This window comes from Xenopus tropicalis, chromosome 8, assembly GCF_000004195.4.
Source record: "Xenopus tropicalis strain Nigerian chromosome 8, UCB_Xtro_10.0, whole genome shotgun sequence".
NCBI lineage: Eukaryota > Metazoa > Chordata > Amphibia > Anura > Pipidae > Xenopus > Xenopus tropicalis.
Window position 1 is genome coordinate 118,048,306 of NC_030684.2, and position 16,631 is coordinate 118,064,936.

At 38.9% G+C, this 16,631-nt stretch overlaps 1 non-coding gene across 1 annotated transcript; it reads right to left on the reverse strand.

The window, feature by feature from the left end:
- Nucleotides 1-7,064: 7,064 nt before the first annotated feature.
- LOC116407329 lies at nucleotides 7,065-7,251 on the reverse strand. The gene has a single exon (XR_004220281.1). It is a non-coding gene; the product is annotated as a U2 spliceosomal RNA (small nuclear RNA).
- Between the last annotated feature and the right edge of the window lie 9,380 nt (nucleotides 7,252-16,631).

Here is a 16,631-nt window from a genome sequence, read left to right on the forward strand (position 1 = left end):
GCTGATCGGGGTAGTAAATGAGCCCTGGGGAGATGCCGAGAGAGAAACTCTGGGGGAGGTGTTTTAGCCCATCTGCTGAGCTCTCTTCCCTCTGGAGCTTGACCAGGACCGAATATTTACCTGTCCAGAAGCCGTTGGAGTCCGTGATCTGGATGGGGTCCTGATGACGGTGCAGAATCTGGTCAGGAAGGTGATGATGTCCTTGGCTGGTGTGTGGGGGTTTCGCATTGCGACCGTCACCCGCCTTTCCTCTCTTTGAATAGGGCTGTTGCCCACAAAGCGAGTGAAAGGGATTCGGGCCCCGCTGCTTTAACCCTTTCCCAGTACCTCCTGCAGATTGCCATGGAGGCAAAGGTTATGTAGAACAGACCCCCGATGAAGGTCTGTATACTTACAGTCTCTGCCTTGGAGAAGCCCTGTTCCATGACCATTTTCTTCCCGAACACGTCTGTACTCATGTCCGGGACCTTTCCTTCCACTTCCCTCAGCTTCAGTACTACCGTCTGCCTCATCCATGGTTCCAGATTAGGTGACTGGGTAGCCTTGGGAGGCAGAGCGGAGGCCTGGGCTGGGGTTTCGGTTCCGGGTGGTGCGCTCCTGGAACCTGTGGAGACTTTTTCCTTATTCTTCCCTGAGCTCTTCCCTCTGCTGGCAGCTGTAGTAGGAGCCATCTCTTCCTGTTCCAAGGGTCTGGAGAGGAAAAGAGAGGGGAAAAAAGGGTAGAAAAAGGGGGGAAAGTCTGAAAAAAGAAGAGAGAGAGTGGGCGGGGTTATGCAAATGACCCCAAGGGTCGTCCTTCAGAGCAGTGCAATGGCCCCAGGGAGGGAAGAGAGAGAGAGGGGGGAAGGGAGTAAGGGAGAGAGAGAGAGAGGAGTTTTTAAAAAAAACTCCTAAGTGTGTACAGCTCAGTGGAGTAAGAACTCCGGGTTTCTTCTTTATCTTCTTGTCGGTAGTCTTTCAGTCAGAGACTTCTTTCCCGAAGGTCTGAATCTCAGTCGATCACTTCCAGATGAAGTGCTTCCTGAAGTGCAGCCTGAAGCCGAAGTCGGTCTCTGAAGCCGGTCCTTCCGATGATTCTCCTCTGGTTCAGATCTTCAGACTTCAGCCGATCTGGACTGATAAGAACAGATTTTTTTTTAAATTAGCTGTACCTAACAAAGAGGTACGCCACTTTTATTGGTCAAGAAAATATAACAGAAACATAGCCATAAAAATTTACAAAAATACTGAAAATTACATAAAAGAGGGCCAATCACTTAAAAACCATTTTTTTGCTGACAAAACATTTTGTTTTTTGTCAAGCAGGTAATACAAATACATTTCACTAAAAGCCAAACTTAAAACATTTTTAACAGATAAAACATCATTTTTAAAAAGTAAAATGTTTCTCGCCTTCCATAATGCTTCTTTACAACAGTTGATAATTTTCCATGCAATAATTTTTTGATCAGAAGAACATTCCAACAGACCATATAAAATCATAAAATAATCCACATGTTTAAAATTTAAAATCTTCACTAAGAGAGGAGTGATTTTAGTCCATAAATCCTTAGCAAAATTGCAAGTCCATAAAATGTGTAAGACGGTTTCCTCTTCGCTGCAGCAATCACGTGGACACTTTGACGTATTGGCCATGCGTCTTCTGTATTGAAAGGCTCTACATGGAAGGCATTGATGAATGCACATCCAAGATAAATCTTTATGAGAATTAAAACAATGCGTAAAATTCACCATTTTCCATATCACTTTACTTTTGGCTTCATTAAAATTACCCACCAAAGTTGTAAATTTTAAAAATTTTAACAATGTTTTAACATCCAATAAAACTTTCAGCTCTTTTCCGTTAAAATTATATAAAATCACTATTTTTTCTAAGATGTTGTAGTTTTTGGACAGAGTAAAAGAGTACGGTTGACTCAGATCTGTTTTAAACCAACCACATTTCCTCATAAAAAGACCAGTATTAAAACGCATAAAATAAGACCAGTAGTGATTTTTAAAAAGAGCATTAAGACATAAAACAAAAAATCTAATAAAGATAAAAGCCTTAAAATCTGGGAAATCTTTTCCCCCTTTTTCTTTCGGCTTCATAACAATTTCCCTCTTTAGTTTTTCAGCTTTTGAACTCCAAAAAAATGTAAAACATACTTTTGTAATTTTCTTTAAAAGGTAATCAGGAGGAGGAAAGACCAGGCTCAAATACAATAAAATAGGTAAAATCACCATTTTGATAATTAAGATTTTCCCTTCCATGGTCAACTTCCTCAGACCCCACATGCAGATTTTCTGATTTATCTTATTTGCAACCATGTCCCAACTTTCTAAACCATTATTAAAATGATTAAAAATGACCCCTAAAACCGTAATTTTTTCTGACACCGGCACAGGGACGTCCCTTAGATCCAAATTTCCAAGATTTAAAATTACACTCTTATTTAAGTTAATTTTAAAACCGGAAGCACAACAAAAAAACTGGATCTGCCTTAAATTTCTTTGCATTGAAAGAGCATCTTTACAAAAGAAAACAACATCATCCATGTAAGCAGACACTTTAGCTTCAAGTCCGCCACCACCAGGTAAAAAAACACCCCGGATTTGTTTGTCTTTTCGAATTGCACATAAAAGAGGTTCTAAAGCGCATATAAAAAGTAAAGGGGAAAGCGGGCACCCCTGCTTCACCCCCGATTTTAAAAGAACCTCTCGTGTCATAAAACCATTAACTAAAATTCTGTTAGAACAATTCGAATAAAAAGATTTTAAACATAATAAAAAAGAGTCAGGAACACCCATTGTTCGTAAAACACTAAAAAGATAGGAATGAGATACCCGGTCAAAAGCTTTCTCAAAATCGACCGATAAAATTGCCAAGTCACACCTCCTAACCTTAGCATCTTCAATGACGTCTTTTATCAGATTAAGGTTTTCCCATACACTCCGTCCCGGGACACCACATACTTGATTTAAATGAATAATTTTCTCAATAACCTGTTTTAGTCTATTAGCACAAATTTTTGCAAAAATCTTAGTCGCAATTCAACAAGGTTATTGGCCTCCAATTTTTTAAGTCACACTTATCACCTTTTTTATACAAAAGAGTAACCACCCCTTTCTTCCAACAATTCGGTAAAACCTTAGAATTAAAAACCTCAGTAAAAAGAGTAAAAAAATCATCTTTAAGAACATCATAAAAGATTACATAAAATTCAATAGGTATACCATCGTCCCCGGGGACTTTACCATTTTTAAAACTCTTAACCGATTCTAAAACCTCCTGTTCGTTTAAAGACCTGGATAAAAAATTCTTAGACACCTCATCAAGTTTGATTTCAATCTTACTCAGAGAATCTTTTACAAAATTCTCATCAATCACTTTTTCGTTAAACAGTTCAGAATAAAAACCATGAACCTTATTTAAAATGCCTTGTGAATCAGATACCCCCTCAATTTTTTCAATAAAACCACGATTTTCGACTTTTTTCTTAAAAAAATACCTAGAGCAAGTTTCATTTTCTTCAATATGTTTGACTCTTGAATTAAAAATCATCTCTTTCCCTTATTGTTCTAGGCATTTAGAAACTTCTTTTTTACATTCAATAATAACATTTGTCACCTCAATACCATAATTCCTCATTTTACACAAGGTTTGCAGACGACAATTAAGAACAGCAAAAAAATCCCTTCTTTGCTCAGCTTTCCGTACTCCTACATCAATAAAAAACTTTTTGATTTTTTTCTTCATACCTTCCCACCAAACACCAAAGGAAATATTTGGGTTTTTCCTTTCCTTACAAACAGTATAAAACTTTTTAAAATCTGTTAAAACCTCAGCATCATTTAAAAGGGAAACATTCATTTTCCAAGCAGATTTTTTCTTAATCCTTTTAGAACCCGTTTTCACATAAAAGGATAAAAACTTATGATCAGAAAAAACATTGGTTAAAATATCACAACTTACAGGTTCAACATTTTCAGAGGAAAAAACAATCAATTCTGGAGCTGCACAAAGCATTGCTCCAGGTTACGCCATCTTCTTCAGGTACATCCTTATTACAACATTTAAAAACATCAATAAGCTTAAAATCAGTTAAAATATTTTTTAACATAGCAGATGTTTTGTCATAATTACGACTAGTAGATTGCGTAAAACGTTTTTCCCCTTTAAGAACACAATTAAAATCCCCAGCTAAAATCAAAGGACAAGAGTTATCAATAAAAAGAGGTAAAATTTCTAACATCTCGGCCCTTGCCACCTTATCTGGAGAACCATAGAAATTTAAAAATTGCCATTTAGTACCATTCATAAAACCTTTAACCAATAAAATTCTGCCTGGTAAAATCTCTTGCTTAAAATCAACAGTAAAATTTCCCTTAAAAAGTATTGCAACACCCGCAGAGGAAGATCCATTGGACCCAGACCACACCGAAGGACCGTAAACCCAATCATCCTCATATTTCTTATAATCCAAACTGTGCGGGATGCCACATTCTTGTAAAAAGAAGACAGATGCGGTTAAAACAGATAAAAAACTAAAAAGAGCAGATCTCCGAACATCAGACAGCAAACTTCTTACATTGAGAGAAATACCATTAAAAGATGACACTTCCATGGAAAAAAAGAAGTTAAAAAGCAAAACAACGTCAGAAGCTACATTAATTCTTTACCGGCCGGACTCTCCATGTCGCCGGAACTAAATTCTTCCACCTCGCCAGAATCAACAGTGCAGAGTGTAGAAACAGGGGAACTACAATCCTCACTGATATCGGAAAGACCCTCAACAAAAGGGACTGGAGTATATTGCGGTAAAATGGACACATGAAGCTCTTCAGCAGGCTCTTCTCCCTCACGAAACAAAATAAATGATTTTCCACCAACAGTATCCTCCATTGGACCCCCAAAAAAAGGGTCTTCCGGATTCAACTGAGGTGCTTGCATCATGGATGGGATGGCTGGTTGCTGACTCTCAGATGTTTCAGGAATCACAGAAACAACAGGACCCCTATCCTCTGCAGAAGAAGGAGGAATCGCACGTGTCTGCTTACCCGAAGTGGCTTCAGCATCATCATCAGAGGAGGACTTTTCTCTCCCCACACGCCGCCTTTTTGTAGCAGAAACTGGTTTGTTTTCAGGTGGAGAAATTAAGGCTGGTTCGGCATCATCCAAATTCCCAGCAACCCCTTGACTAAGGGGGGGTACTTTTGTCTGCCGCCCGCTGGCCTCCATTTGTCGCCTCAGACGTCTCCTTTGCTTTGCTGTCAGTGGTATATGGAAATCCTCACTGCTCGGCTTGGGTAACATCTCTGCCTTCTCCGAAGGTATCTCTACAGCTGGAAGTTGAGACACAGGAACAGAGGACACCGAAACAAGAGCAGGCAAAGAAGCCGGTATGGAAATGGGAACAGGAGCAGGTTCAGTAAGGACAGTTTTGAGTACCCTAAGAGGGCACCCCCAAAAAGTATGTCCAACCTTCTGACAAAGTCTGCACTCCTTACCCTTAGGACACTCAATACTCGAATGTTCCTTACTGCCGCAATTTGTGCAGAGGGCCTCGCACTCATCCAGAAGGTGCCCGTGCTGCTTGCATTTGCGACAGAAAACCGGCATACCTGTATAAAAAAGATCTCCATTAACCGTTCCCAACTTAAATCTAGCAGGAGGGTGCTTCTTCCCCTTAAAACCATTTGGGTCTTTAATAAAGGTAACTTGATACCTCCACTTGGAGGTCCAGATACCATATTCATTATTAACTTTGCCCAACAGTTTAATATCTTTAAAGAAATTAGCCAGAAAGGTACGTATCACATGTTCTGGCACGAAAGGGGAGTACATTTTAACAACAAGGATAGCACTTTCATCAGCAAAATGTTGTACTATATTAACACCCTCTAGTTTGGGATTCCCTTTTGAGGTTTCTAATTTACAAACAAAATCTTTGAAAATGCCCTCAGCAACAAAAGTGATATCAAAGATTCCTCTTTTAGGGTAATCTTGAATAGACAAGATCTCGGATTTCTGGATGGAGAATAGCTTGAAAAGGACTTCTTCCACGACATATTTAAAGCCACGATGATCTGCTCCACCATCTCTGTAGGAAATCCGGACGGTATTCTTCAATCTGGCGTACACAGGAACGGTGCTGGGATCAGCCTCCATGATGACGTCCGAAAAAGAAAAATTCCAGTACTTCAAATAAAGAGACTGGAAACAGAGGAGAGGAAAACGCTACCCGTTTATCAAGAGAATGCCCCTTCCCCAATAGCAGCATGCAGGTTAAGCCAAAGGCGATCCTGCAAGGCCGAGGAAGGGGGTCTCACGAATACCGAAAGGCCGAGAGGCGCAAGCGCAAAATACAATTCCAGTACAAAAAAAGCACTGGAACACAGGGGGGGATCGCAACCCGTTGCTCTGAGATTGGCCCCCTCCCCAATAGCAGCATGCGGGTTTAGCCTACCTAAGTAGGCGATCCCGCAAGGCCGAGAAGGGGGGTCCTCAAGAAGCATCTCTTTTCTAAGGTCTCATGCAGTGGATACCACACTTGACCTTAGCCAAAAGGCCGAGAAGCGATAACCCGAATTGCGCACGCACCGACGGGCCCAGATCCTCACTTGCTCTACCTCCATGGGGAGAGAGAGGGGCCATAACGCTTCCTCCTGCACCTACACTATCCTCCCCCCAAAACCCCAACCCCCACCTCACACACAAGCCCCCACATTACAGCATCTCTGATATCTTCTACAGCCCTTCTCTGGCCTCTAGCATCGCTTTGGCGGACTCTCAGCACCGCAACAGCAACTTCACCACTCTCCCAGAAGCCAACATTTACATAGCCCCGCCTCTTTCTGGCGCACACAATCAAGCACACAACGAGCTCCTGCAACGAGTCCCGGCTGAAAGGGCATCACACCAAACAACGGGCGGATGACGACATTAACAGCAAACTGTCTCCTGCAAAGTCTTGCAAAGTTCTTTTTTTCCCTTCCTTGGGCTGCTTGTTGCTGCTGTTTCTTTGCACTTGTTGTGCTGCTGCTGCAGATTCGAGCTTGTTCTGATTTTTCAAACTGGATAAGAGAGGTGCACCGGTCCTGGAGGGTACTGCAATACCAGGTCGATGCGTGGAGTGGACAGAGCAAGCTCTTCTTCCATCTCCCTGTTCCAAAAATCCATTTAATATATGGTCCCCAGATAGGGGACGTATCAGATATTAAACTGATAAGAACAGATAAGGTTTCAACACAATTTTATTGAAACAAGATAAAAAAACCATCATCATAAAATCACAGTAAAATCATAAGATATTTACAGGATTTGTCATTTAAAATACATTGTGACAACATATTTATAAGATTTTATTCCAACAATTTATTTTCCGCATAGACATGGCTTCATCATTTCCGAGATTTTTCTTATCTCTTAAAAAATAAATTTCGCTAAAAGCCATTCTAATACAGTCATTTACAGAAATAAAATCACGATTAAAAAGCAGGATAATACGAACTTTCCAGATGGAATTCTTAAAAGAGTTAATCATCATCCAACCAACAGAGTATTGCTTAAAAGAAGAGCAGGTAAAAAGACCATAAAAAACATATTCATATTTAAAATCTTTAAGACCACAAATTTCTTTAAAAAGAGTTCCCGCTGTTTTCCAAATCTCTTGCGCAAATGGACAGTTCCAAGAGGTGCAGAACTGTCTCGTCAATACAGCAGGACGCTCTAGGGCATTTTGCTCTGGCCACCAACCCTCTTCTATGTTGAAACGCACAGGTGGGGAGGCATTGGTGAACCACTGCCCAGGCAACATCAACATGAACATTTGTTAAAAATTTTCCGAAAACATTTCTCCACACCATTTTTGATCTTACCTCAGAGAAATTTGAAACGGGTAAAACCACTTGCTCCTGTTTTAAAACAATAGTCACCTTCTTTTGAGCTCCCAGTATGCTGGGATCCACATCTTTCAGTTTAAAAAGTCTTACGGCCTTCTCCAGTATGACGTATTGTTTGGGGGGACATAAAAGAACAGGAGCAGTTAGGGAAATTCGGAACCATGATCTAAAAACAATGCCTGCTGCAAATCTTAAAAAGCAACTAAAAATGCCATCGGAATTAAAAAGTTTAAAACAAAAGAATAAAAGCAAGTTAGGGACATTTCTTCCACCACATCTTTTATCCTTATACATATCATCTCTCTTTAGCTTTTCAATTTTGGATCCCCATAAAAACTTAAAGCAAACTCTGGTCAACCTTTTAATATACAGTACTGAAGGAGGAAAAACCATGGCCACATGTAACATAATGGGGAGAAGTACCATCTTAATAATTAAAAGTTTTCCCTCCATAGACAGATTTCTCAAGTTCCACATTAAAACCTTTTTTTCAATTTTAGATAAAAAAAGAGTCCCAATTACAATTACCTGAATTTTCTTTATTAAAAACAATTCCTAAAACTTTAATAAAATCCTGTTGAATAAAAATGTCAGGTGTCAGATTAGGTTCCCAGTTTCCAATCCCCAGGCAGTCGCATTTGTTAAGATTGAGTTTGAAACCGGAACCTCCACAAAAAAACATTGCGTGATTCAAGGCCCTTTTTAAGGAATAGGAGGTGGAACAAAGGATTGTTACGTCATACATGTAAGACAGGACCTTCACTTGTCATTCCACATCCTCCCGGCACTTGTATTCCTCTGATTACTTTGTCTTTCCTTAAAAACATTAAAAGAGGTTCCATAGCGCATATAAAAAGAAAGGGGGATAAGGGACACCCCTGCTTGACACCGGATTTTAAAAAGACATTTTTTGTTCAAAAACCATTAATAGAAACTTGACTAAAACAGGATGAGTATAAAAGCTTGATATGACTTAAAAGAAATTCAGGTAGAGCCATCTTCTTTAAAACCTTAAAAAGAAAATCATGTGAGACTCGGTCAAAGGCTTTCTCGAAGTCTAGGGATAAAATAGCCAGATTAATATTACGCTCCTTACAGTACCAGTTAGTATCGCGTATTATATTGAGGGACTCTGTCATAATCCTACCAGGTATCCCACAAACCTGGTCAGGGTGTATGAGATTACTTAAAAAAGGCTTTACACATTTGGCAATGAGCTTGGCCATGACTTTATAGTCAGCGTTCAGCAGAGTAATGGGCCTGTAGTTCTCCAATTTCTCTTTATCACCTTTATTAAAAATGAGGGAGACAATACCTCTCCTCCATGAGACTGGCAATTCGTTAGTGGTAAAAGCTTCTTTAAAAATCATAAATAGATCATCTTTTAAAATATCCCAGAATTGTAGGTAAAATTCAATAGGTAGCCCATCTTCGCCTGGCGCTTTCCCAGATAAAAAGCTTTTAAAAACATCATACAATTCATCAAGCGTAATGTCATGGGATAAAATCTCTTGATCTAAAACATTAAATTTACCATCTAAAACATCAATACATTCAATTAAAAGAGAGTCATCGGTTTGTTTTTCACTAAAAAGAAGTTGATAAAAATTAAAAGCTGCTGTTAAAATATCGGACATAGAAGATTTCCCCTCCAAAGATAAAATCAGTTCTTTTTTATCTAAAATCTTCTTAAAAAAGAATCTGGAGCATTGGAGAATTGCAGCCTCATATTTAAAACATAAAACCATTGTCTCTTTTTCTTACCACTTTTTTGCCAACTGTAATAAAAAATTCTTAATCCTAAGTTTAGTGCCCTCCCACCAGTGCAGCATTGTCATATTAGGGTCACGCTCACCTTGCCAACACCGGTAGGTCTGCACAAACTTTTTGCAGATGGCTTCATCCTCTAGAATGTGGTGTTCAATCTCCATAAACCCTTTTGCACCATCTCCTCATAAGTAAAATTCAAATCAACAGATAAAAGCTTCTGATCGGGAAAAAAGGTTATCTAAACGCCTGTAATTAAAAGGGTTAAAATCATCAGATAAAAATATAAAATCAATTCTAGAGGATATATTTCTGTTTCACCATGTATAACTAGAGTTTGCACATTCTTTCCCCGCATCTTTAAACTTAAAATCAGTAATAAAATTGGTTAAAAAGCATGAAGATTTATCTTTTCAATTAGGGTCACCCCCCTGTCGGCTTTCTCCTAAACGTATGCAATTGAAATCACCGCCAACCAACAGGGGAGTTGAACCCACACAGAACAGAGGTAAAATTTCAAATAGATCGCATCTCTCTTGCTTCTCAGTAGGGGCATACACATTTAAAATACAAAGATTAAAACCTTTAAAAGACAAATGAATCATCATGGCTCTGCCGGGCAAGATCTCAGTCAATGTCCTTATAGAAAAGTAGGAGCCACGGCAGAGCAGACCCACCCCAGTAGACTTAATGTCATTTGAACCGGACCAAACCGAGGGTCCTAATGTCCAGTCATTTTTGAGATGGTCATAACTTACACCAGTGTCGATTCCGCATTCTTGCAATAGGCAAATGTCAAAGTCCAGAGTTTCCAAATACGAAAATAACGCCGTTCGGCGAGTAAGACCCTTCAGGGAGCTTACGTTAAGGGAGGCAACCTTTAAAACAGTCATGGTTTAGCGTGTACGGTGTCCATATCAGAATCTGATCCCTCTCCGCTCGATATCCTCGACGATTCCGAATCCTCCTTATCAGGGGACACGAACTCCTCGATGTTGACCGGGTCCGACGCAGACATGTACCTCATCTCTACGCTGACCCGGGCTTCTCCGTCGCTGGAGCTGGCTACCACCTTCATCATCAGCAGATAAGGATGCCTTCCTTCCTGTCTCTAACCCTATAGCCTTTGGACCACCAGAAGCTCCCATAACAGGTGCCCCTGAGACCCTAGGCCATTTTAGAATGCAGGTTCTTGTTAGAGTTTTTCTTTTTTTGGTACTCCCATTCAGGAAGATTCTCGCCCTCACTCTGGACTTCTAGGACCTTCATAGCAGGCTCATCTGCAGGCTGTGCAGATTGAATCCGCTCAGATCCACTGACAGATGCCCTACGACCAACATGCAGGCCAGCCCTAACAGGCTCCACTGCCGCAGGGACAGCAAAACCTTGCCCGGACTTAGCCCCGACCCTTGACTTCTGGGTCTTCATCACACTGTGCTCTGACCCAGCTGCAGAACCGGAAGGAGACACTGGTGCTAGGATCAGAGGCCCTTGTTCTGACATAGAGGTTGACTTACGACAGCTCCCAAAAACCATCTCAGAAGACTTGGCCACAAATGCTGCAGCCAAAGCCTTCTCAGGCCCTGAGGATCGTCTGCCAGAAACTACTGCGCCCGCTGCCTCTGAACCAGAGTCCATAACCATCTCGTCCTTCAAACTCGGAGCCTTCCTCACTGCGCCAGCCACCGCGGCTGGTCCAGGCTCAGACTCTGAGATGACCAGACCATTCCTCACCGCATCAGCATAGGATTTTTGGTCTTTTGTCTTACTGGGGCAGTCTTTATAGATATGGCCTTCTTTCCCGCACATATTGCACGTCTTCTGGAACTGACAGAATGCCGCAACATGACCCGGTCGCCCGCATCCGTTGCAACGAACCAGTTTTCCCTCAGGACATGCGTCCTGCGTATGCCCAAATCGCAAGCAATTCCGACAAAAGAGGGGCATACTCGAATAAAATAGGTAGCCTGTTTTTTCCAATCAAAAAATTGGAAGGAGGATGGGAATAGCTGCCTATTCCCTCTGGATCATTGCGGAACTTAACAAAGAACTTCCGCTTACCATTCCAGAAGCCGAGTTCGTTTTTCACTAAATGCGAAAAACGGACCTCCTGTTTTAATGTACGGGTTGTACACATGGACTACCAGGGGAATATCCTCAGACCCGTACAGCAAAAAGAATTTGACGCCTACGAGCCTCTCATCGTGGAAATCTTTCCGCGACAACACTCTGTAGATGTTACAGCAGCTGACGGCGGACACAAAGGTGACAGTATATGCCCCCCGTCTGACTTGATCCTGGATGCACAGGATCTCTTCATTGACGAGATGCAAGACTCCCAGCAGGACCTCCTGAACGACGTATCGCAGGTTCTTCCTCTGGCGATGTTTCTCTTCCACCTCGATCCGGATGGTGTTTTTAATCCGGGCTTCTCCCGCAGGAAATTCGAAAAAAACAGGCATTTCTCCGAAAGTTTCAGCACACTAAAAAGATCTTTACCGATCCCAGACTCACTAAACCTCTATCCACTACAAGAACGTCCCTTGTTACCCTAGGAATGGCCACCTGCCCAATAGCAACACGAGGCTTTAGTATTTAGAAAAACGATACCTCGAGGCCGAGCAGGTGAGGTACCCGGATACCAAGAAAAAAGCTTGTGCTTTAATCAAGGCCAAGAAACGCACAGATTCCAGAGGTTCAGGTTGTACAAGAATGGCTCCAATCCTCTTAGGCCGTCCGCTAACGTACACCTAGCGATTGCAACTCGTTACCCTTAAGCTTGGTCCTCTTCCCCAATAGCAGCAAGTGGGTTTATTCCGAAGACGATCCCACAAGGCCGAGGAAGAGGGGCTCTGAGTACCTTTCAGCTAAAACCACCTGTATTTTTTTTTTTTTTTTTTACCACTCAGACAAATCCATATAATAAAATTTTTCTTTCTTATTTTCTATAGGACTTGTGACATCATCATGGCAAGATGTGAAATCATTAGAAAACAAAAGGGTAATTATAACATTGCATCATATTTTAAATCTCTACCAATCTTTTACTTTCCATTCATCCTGTGCTATCTCCCCATATCTCTTTCTATCATATAAATAATATAAATAAATACTGTTAAAGGCTATATTCATACAATCTTTTAATACCAAATTTTCTCTCTTAAACACTAAAAGATTCCTACATTTCCAAATAGCTTCTTTTACTGCATTTATTATTTGCCATATTTTAATCAACAAATCCCCTTTATATTTAATTTTAAACCCATAGAACACATTCTCATAACTTAAAAAATCCAATCCCGTCACATATTTTAAAAAAGGTCCAAAACTTTCCCATGTTAATCTAGCAAATTCACAGTTCCAAAAAACATGCAGTACTGTCTCATCACTACCACATTTATCTCTAGGACATTGTGCGCTCCTTAACAAACCCCTTAAATATTGAAAATTCCTCACCGGAAGACAATTATGCACAACCGCCCATGCCAAATCCCTCTGACTGTTTGTTAGATTTTTATTTACTACCATATTCCAAATTTCCTTAGAAATCTCATTAAACCTTTCTAGAGAACATCTTATTTCTCTTTCCTTCACTTTTTTAACTAAAAACCTCGAATTAATTATTTCTTCCCATTCTATATCCTTTAATTTATATTGCCTAACAATCCTCTCTAAAATCACATGAAACCTATTTGGCCTAAAAGCATAAGGAACTTTATTATTTATTGTATCCCACTTATACTTAACAAAAATCCATCCCCCACTATAACGAATCAAATTTGCCACGCATGAATCTTTTTTACTTAATTTTAGAATAAAAGAAATAGGCTTAAAGCTTAAAAATTGTCTCTCATCTCTCTTACCATTCTCATTTTTCTTGTACATGATCTCTTTTAACTCTCTCCATTTTTGATCTCCATAAAAACATAAATATCTCTCTAATAAATTTCCTCATATATAAATCTGACGGCAAAAATACAATAGATATATATATATAAAAGTAGTGGTAATAAAACAGCTTTGATAATTAAAATTTTCCCGACCATCGTTAATTTTCTCAACTTCCAAAAACCAATTTTCTTTTTCATCTTATTTAATAAATTTTCCCAATCATCTTCTCCTGATAAAATCTGATTAAAAGTAACCCCAAGAATTTTCACACTCTCTCTACATACTTCCACCTTACAAAAATCATCATGCACCCAATTCCCATATGCACAACATACAAACTTATTTATGTTTAAACCTAACCCAGCAATACATTTAAAACAATCTGCAATCAACACCACTCTTTTCAAAGAGACAGAATCCACACAGGTCACAACCACATCATCCATATACGCTAAACATTTAACCTCTTTCATACTCCCACCAGGAATTTTAAACCCTCTCACCATCTTATCTCTCCTAATATATTGCAAAAAAGGCTCCATTACACAAATAGGCAAGGTTGTCCGATGTCGCCAATCTTATTTAACTCCCGAATTAATCAAGATCTTATCAGTTAAAAAGACGTTCACTAACACTCTACAATCCACATTTGTATATAAAACTTTTACTTTGTCAATAAAACCACTACCTAAATTGAACTTTTCCAATACCGCAAACATAAAATCATGAGAGACGCTATCGAACGCTTTTTCAAAATCTTAAGAAAATAAACTTATTTTTTGACCTCCTATCTCTAATTAAAATTAAATTTTCCCAAACATTCCTACCCAGCACAGCACAACATTGGCCTTCCTCAATCACTTTGTTTATAATACTCTTAAACCTATTAGCTAACACTTTTGCAATTATTTTATAATCTACATTTAGCAAAGTAATTGGTCTGTAATTTTTAATATCGCTTTTATCCCCCTTTTTAAAAATTAATGTTACTAGACCTTCCTTTTGTGATGCTGCTAATTCACCTTCTTTAAAGACTTCACCTTCCATAAAATCAATTTTAATCACCTCCCAAAATTTTAAATAAAAGCTTTGGGAAAAATAAATCGCCAGGTTTAGATGGTTTAGTTATTGAGTTCTAACAGCTTCCTCTAACTCAAACATATTGATATCCTTATTTAAATGTAATTGTTTGTTATCATTAAGAGAACTATTTAACTTACCTAAAAACATATCATTAAAGTTTTTATCATGATTTTTTGTCTTTCCAAAGAAATTATTATAAAATACATAAACATCTTTTAGAAATCATTAATATTTTTACTCCCATTTATCATCGAGATCTGATTATTCTGACTTTTATTTATACATTTAAAGAAATAACTCGAACATTTTTCCCCTTCCTCTAAATCCCGAACTCTTGAGTTAAAAATAATTTCAATTCCCTTTATTTTTAATCCAACTTTTTATCTCTTTTCTTATATTAACTAATTCCTCTTCTACATTATAACCCATGTTTTTAAAGTCCACCATTTCTTGCAATCTATGATTTAACACATTATATTTCCTCCAATATTGTTTCCTTCTCTTAATACTATTACGAATAAAAAACATTTGAAACTCTTTTTTAACCCAATCCCACCAATTCCTTTTAGACCGAAACGTTCTTTTTAAATTACTCCAATATTCATATTTTAATAGAAAGGTCTTGTAAATATGATCTTCTAGTATTAAAATATTCAATTTCCACGGTATTTTAACTGAAGTTATAATATTTTCAGAAGATAAAGAAACGCACACAAACGCACAACATTTTCTACTAACTCAGCATCATTAACCCCAAAATCCTTAGAACAAAAACAATAATCTATCCTTGATTGACATAACTTATTAAATCATGTAAATCCCTCTCTATCCCCAAATTTATTTCGCCAAACATCCATTAAATCAAAATCAGACAACATTCTATTTAACAAGCCACCTGACTTATCCACCTTCACATTTTTACTTCTATCCCTCCGTTCCAAACCACAATTAAAGTCCCCCAAAATTATTAATGGATCTAAACCCGGTAAAAATAAACATATTTTCTCAAATAACTTAAATCTATCGTTCTTCTCCGGATTACCATAAACACATAGAATTCTGATCCTCACGCCTTTAAACAACCCTTTAACTAAAAATGCCCTCCCAGGCTCTATCTCAATAAATTCATTCAAACAAAAATTATCCCCCTTAAACAATAAACCCCACCCAGAATTCTTCACGCAGTTTTCCCCCGAAAAAAAAGATAATCCCAATTTCCAATCCCCAGAAAACATTTTGTAATCTCTACAAAACGGAATACCACACTCCTGAATACACAATCAAAATTACTGTAAGCGTGGCTAAAAAATCAAACAAAACTGTTCGCCTCTTTTTGCACTTAATGCTTCTGACATTAAAAGAGGCACATCTCAATGACATTTCAAAAGATATTTATCCCATGCCCACACCCTTATTTTTTTATTTTTTATTATTTATATATATATAAAAAACCTAGGAACAAAAAAACAAAAACTGCTGATCTCTTCTCAGCATATAGCATACATCAAGAGCATCTCAGAACCAATATTAGGTAATTTTTGAGATTACAAAAAAAAAAAAACACCTTTCAAAAAATACTCAGGCAGACCATACTTCACTATATCTAACCCGGTTCACTCTCCACCTCAAAAGTTTGACTTTCCATTGAAAAAAAAACAATTGGCAGAACTGGAGTTTCACTCAGTCTTTCTCCTCGTATCACTCTAGACCCAAGTTCCGGGGAACGAGGACTTACACCAGGATCATCTTCACCGACACATTCCGAATCTATCAGCAGATTACCTGAGTCCATAGATCCGGTCGCTTCATCTCCGGTAAGTTTCTCCACTTCTATCTCCTCTTCGGATACTTCCACATTAGCTTCCATCTCACCAGCGACTATAGGTTTGCATTTCGCCACTCCCACCGCAGGATTTTCCAGGGCTCTTTTTTTTATGGACTTTCCCGTTTTTCCTCTCTCTCCTCGGAAATCTTGGGCCCCTCAAGACTTGCATTCCGCCACTCTC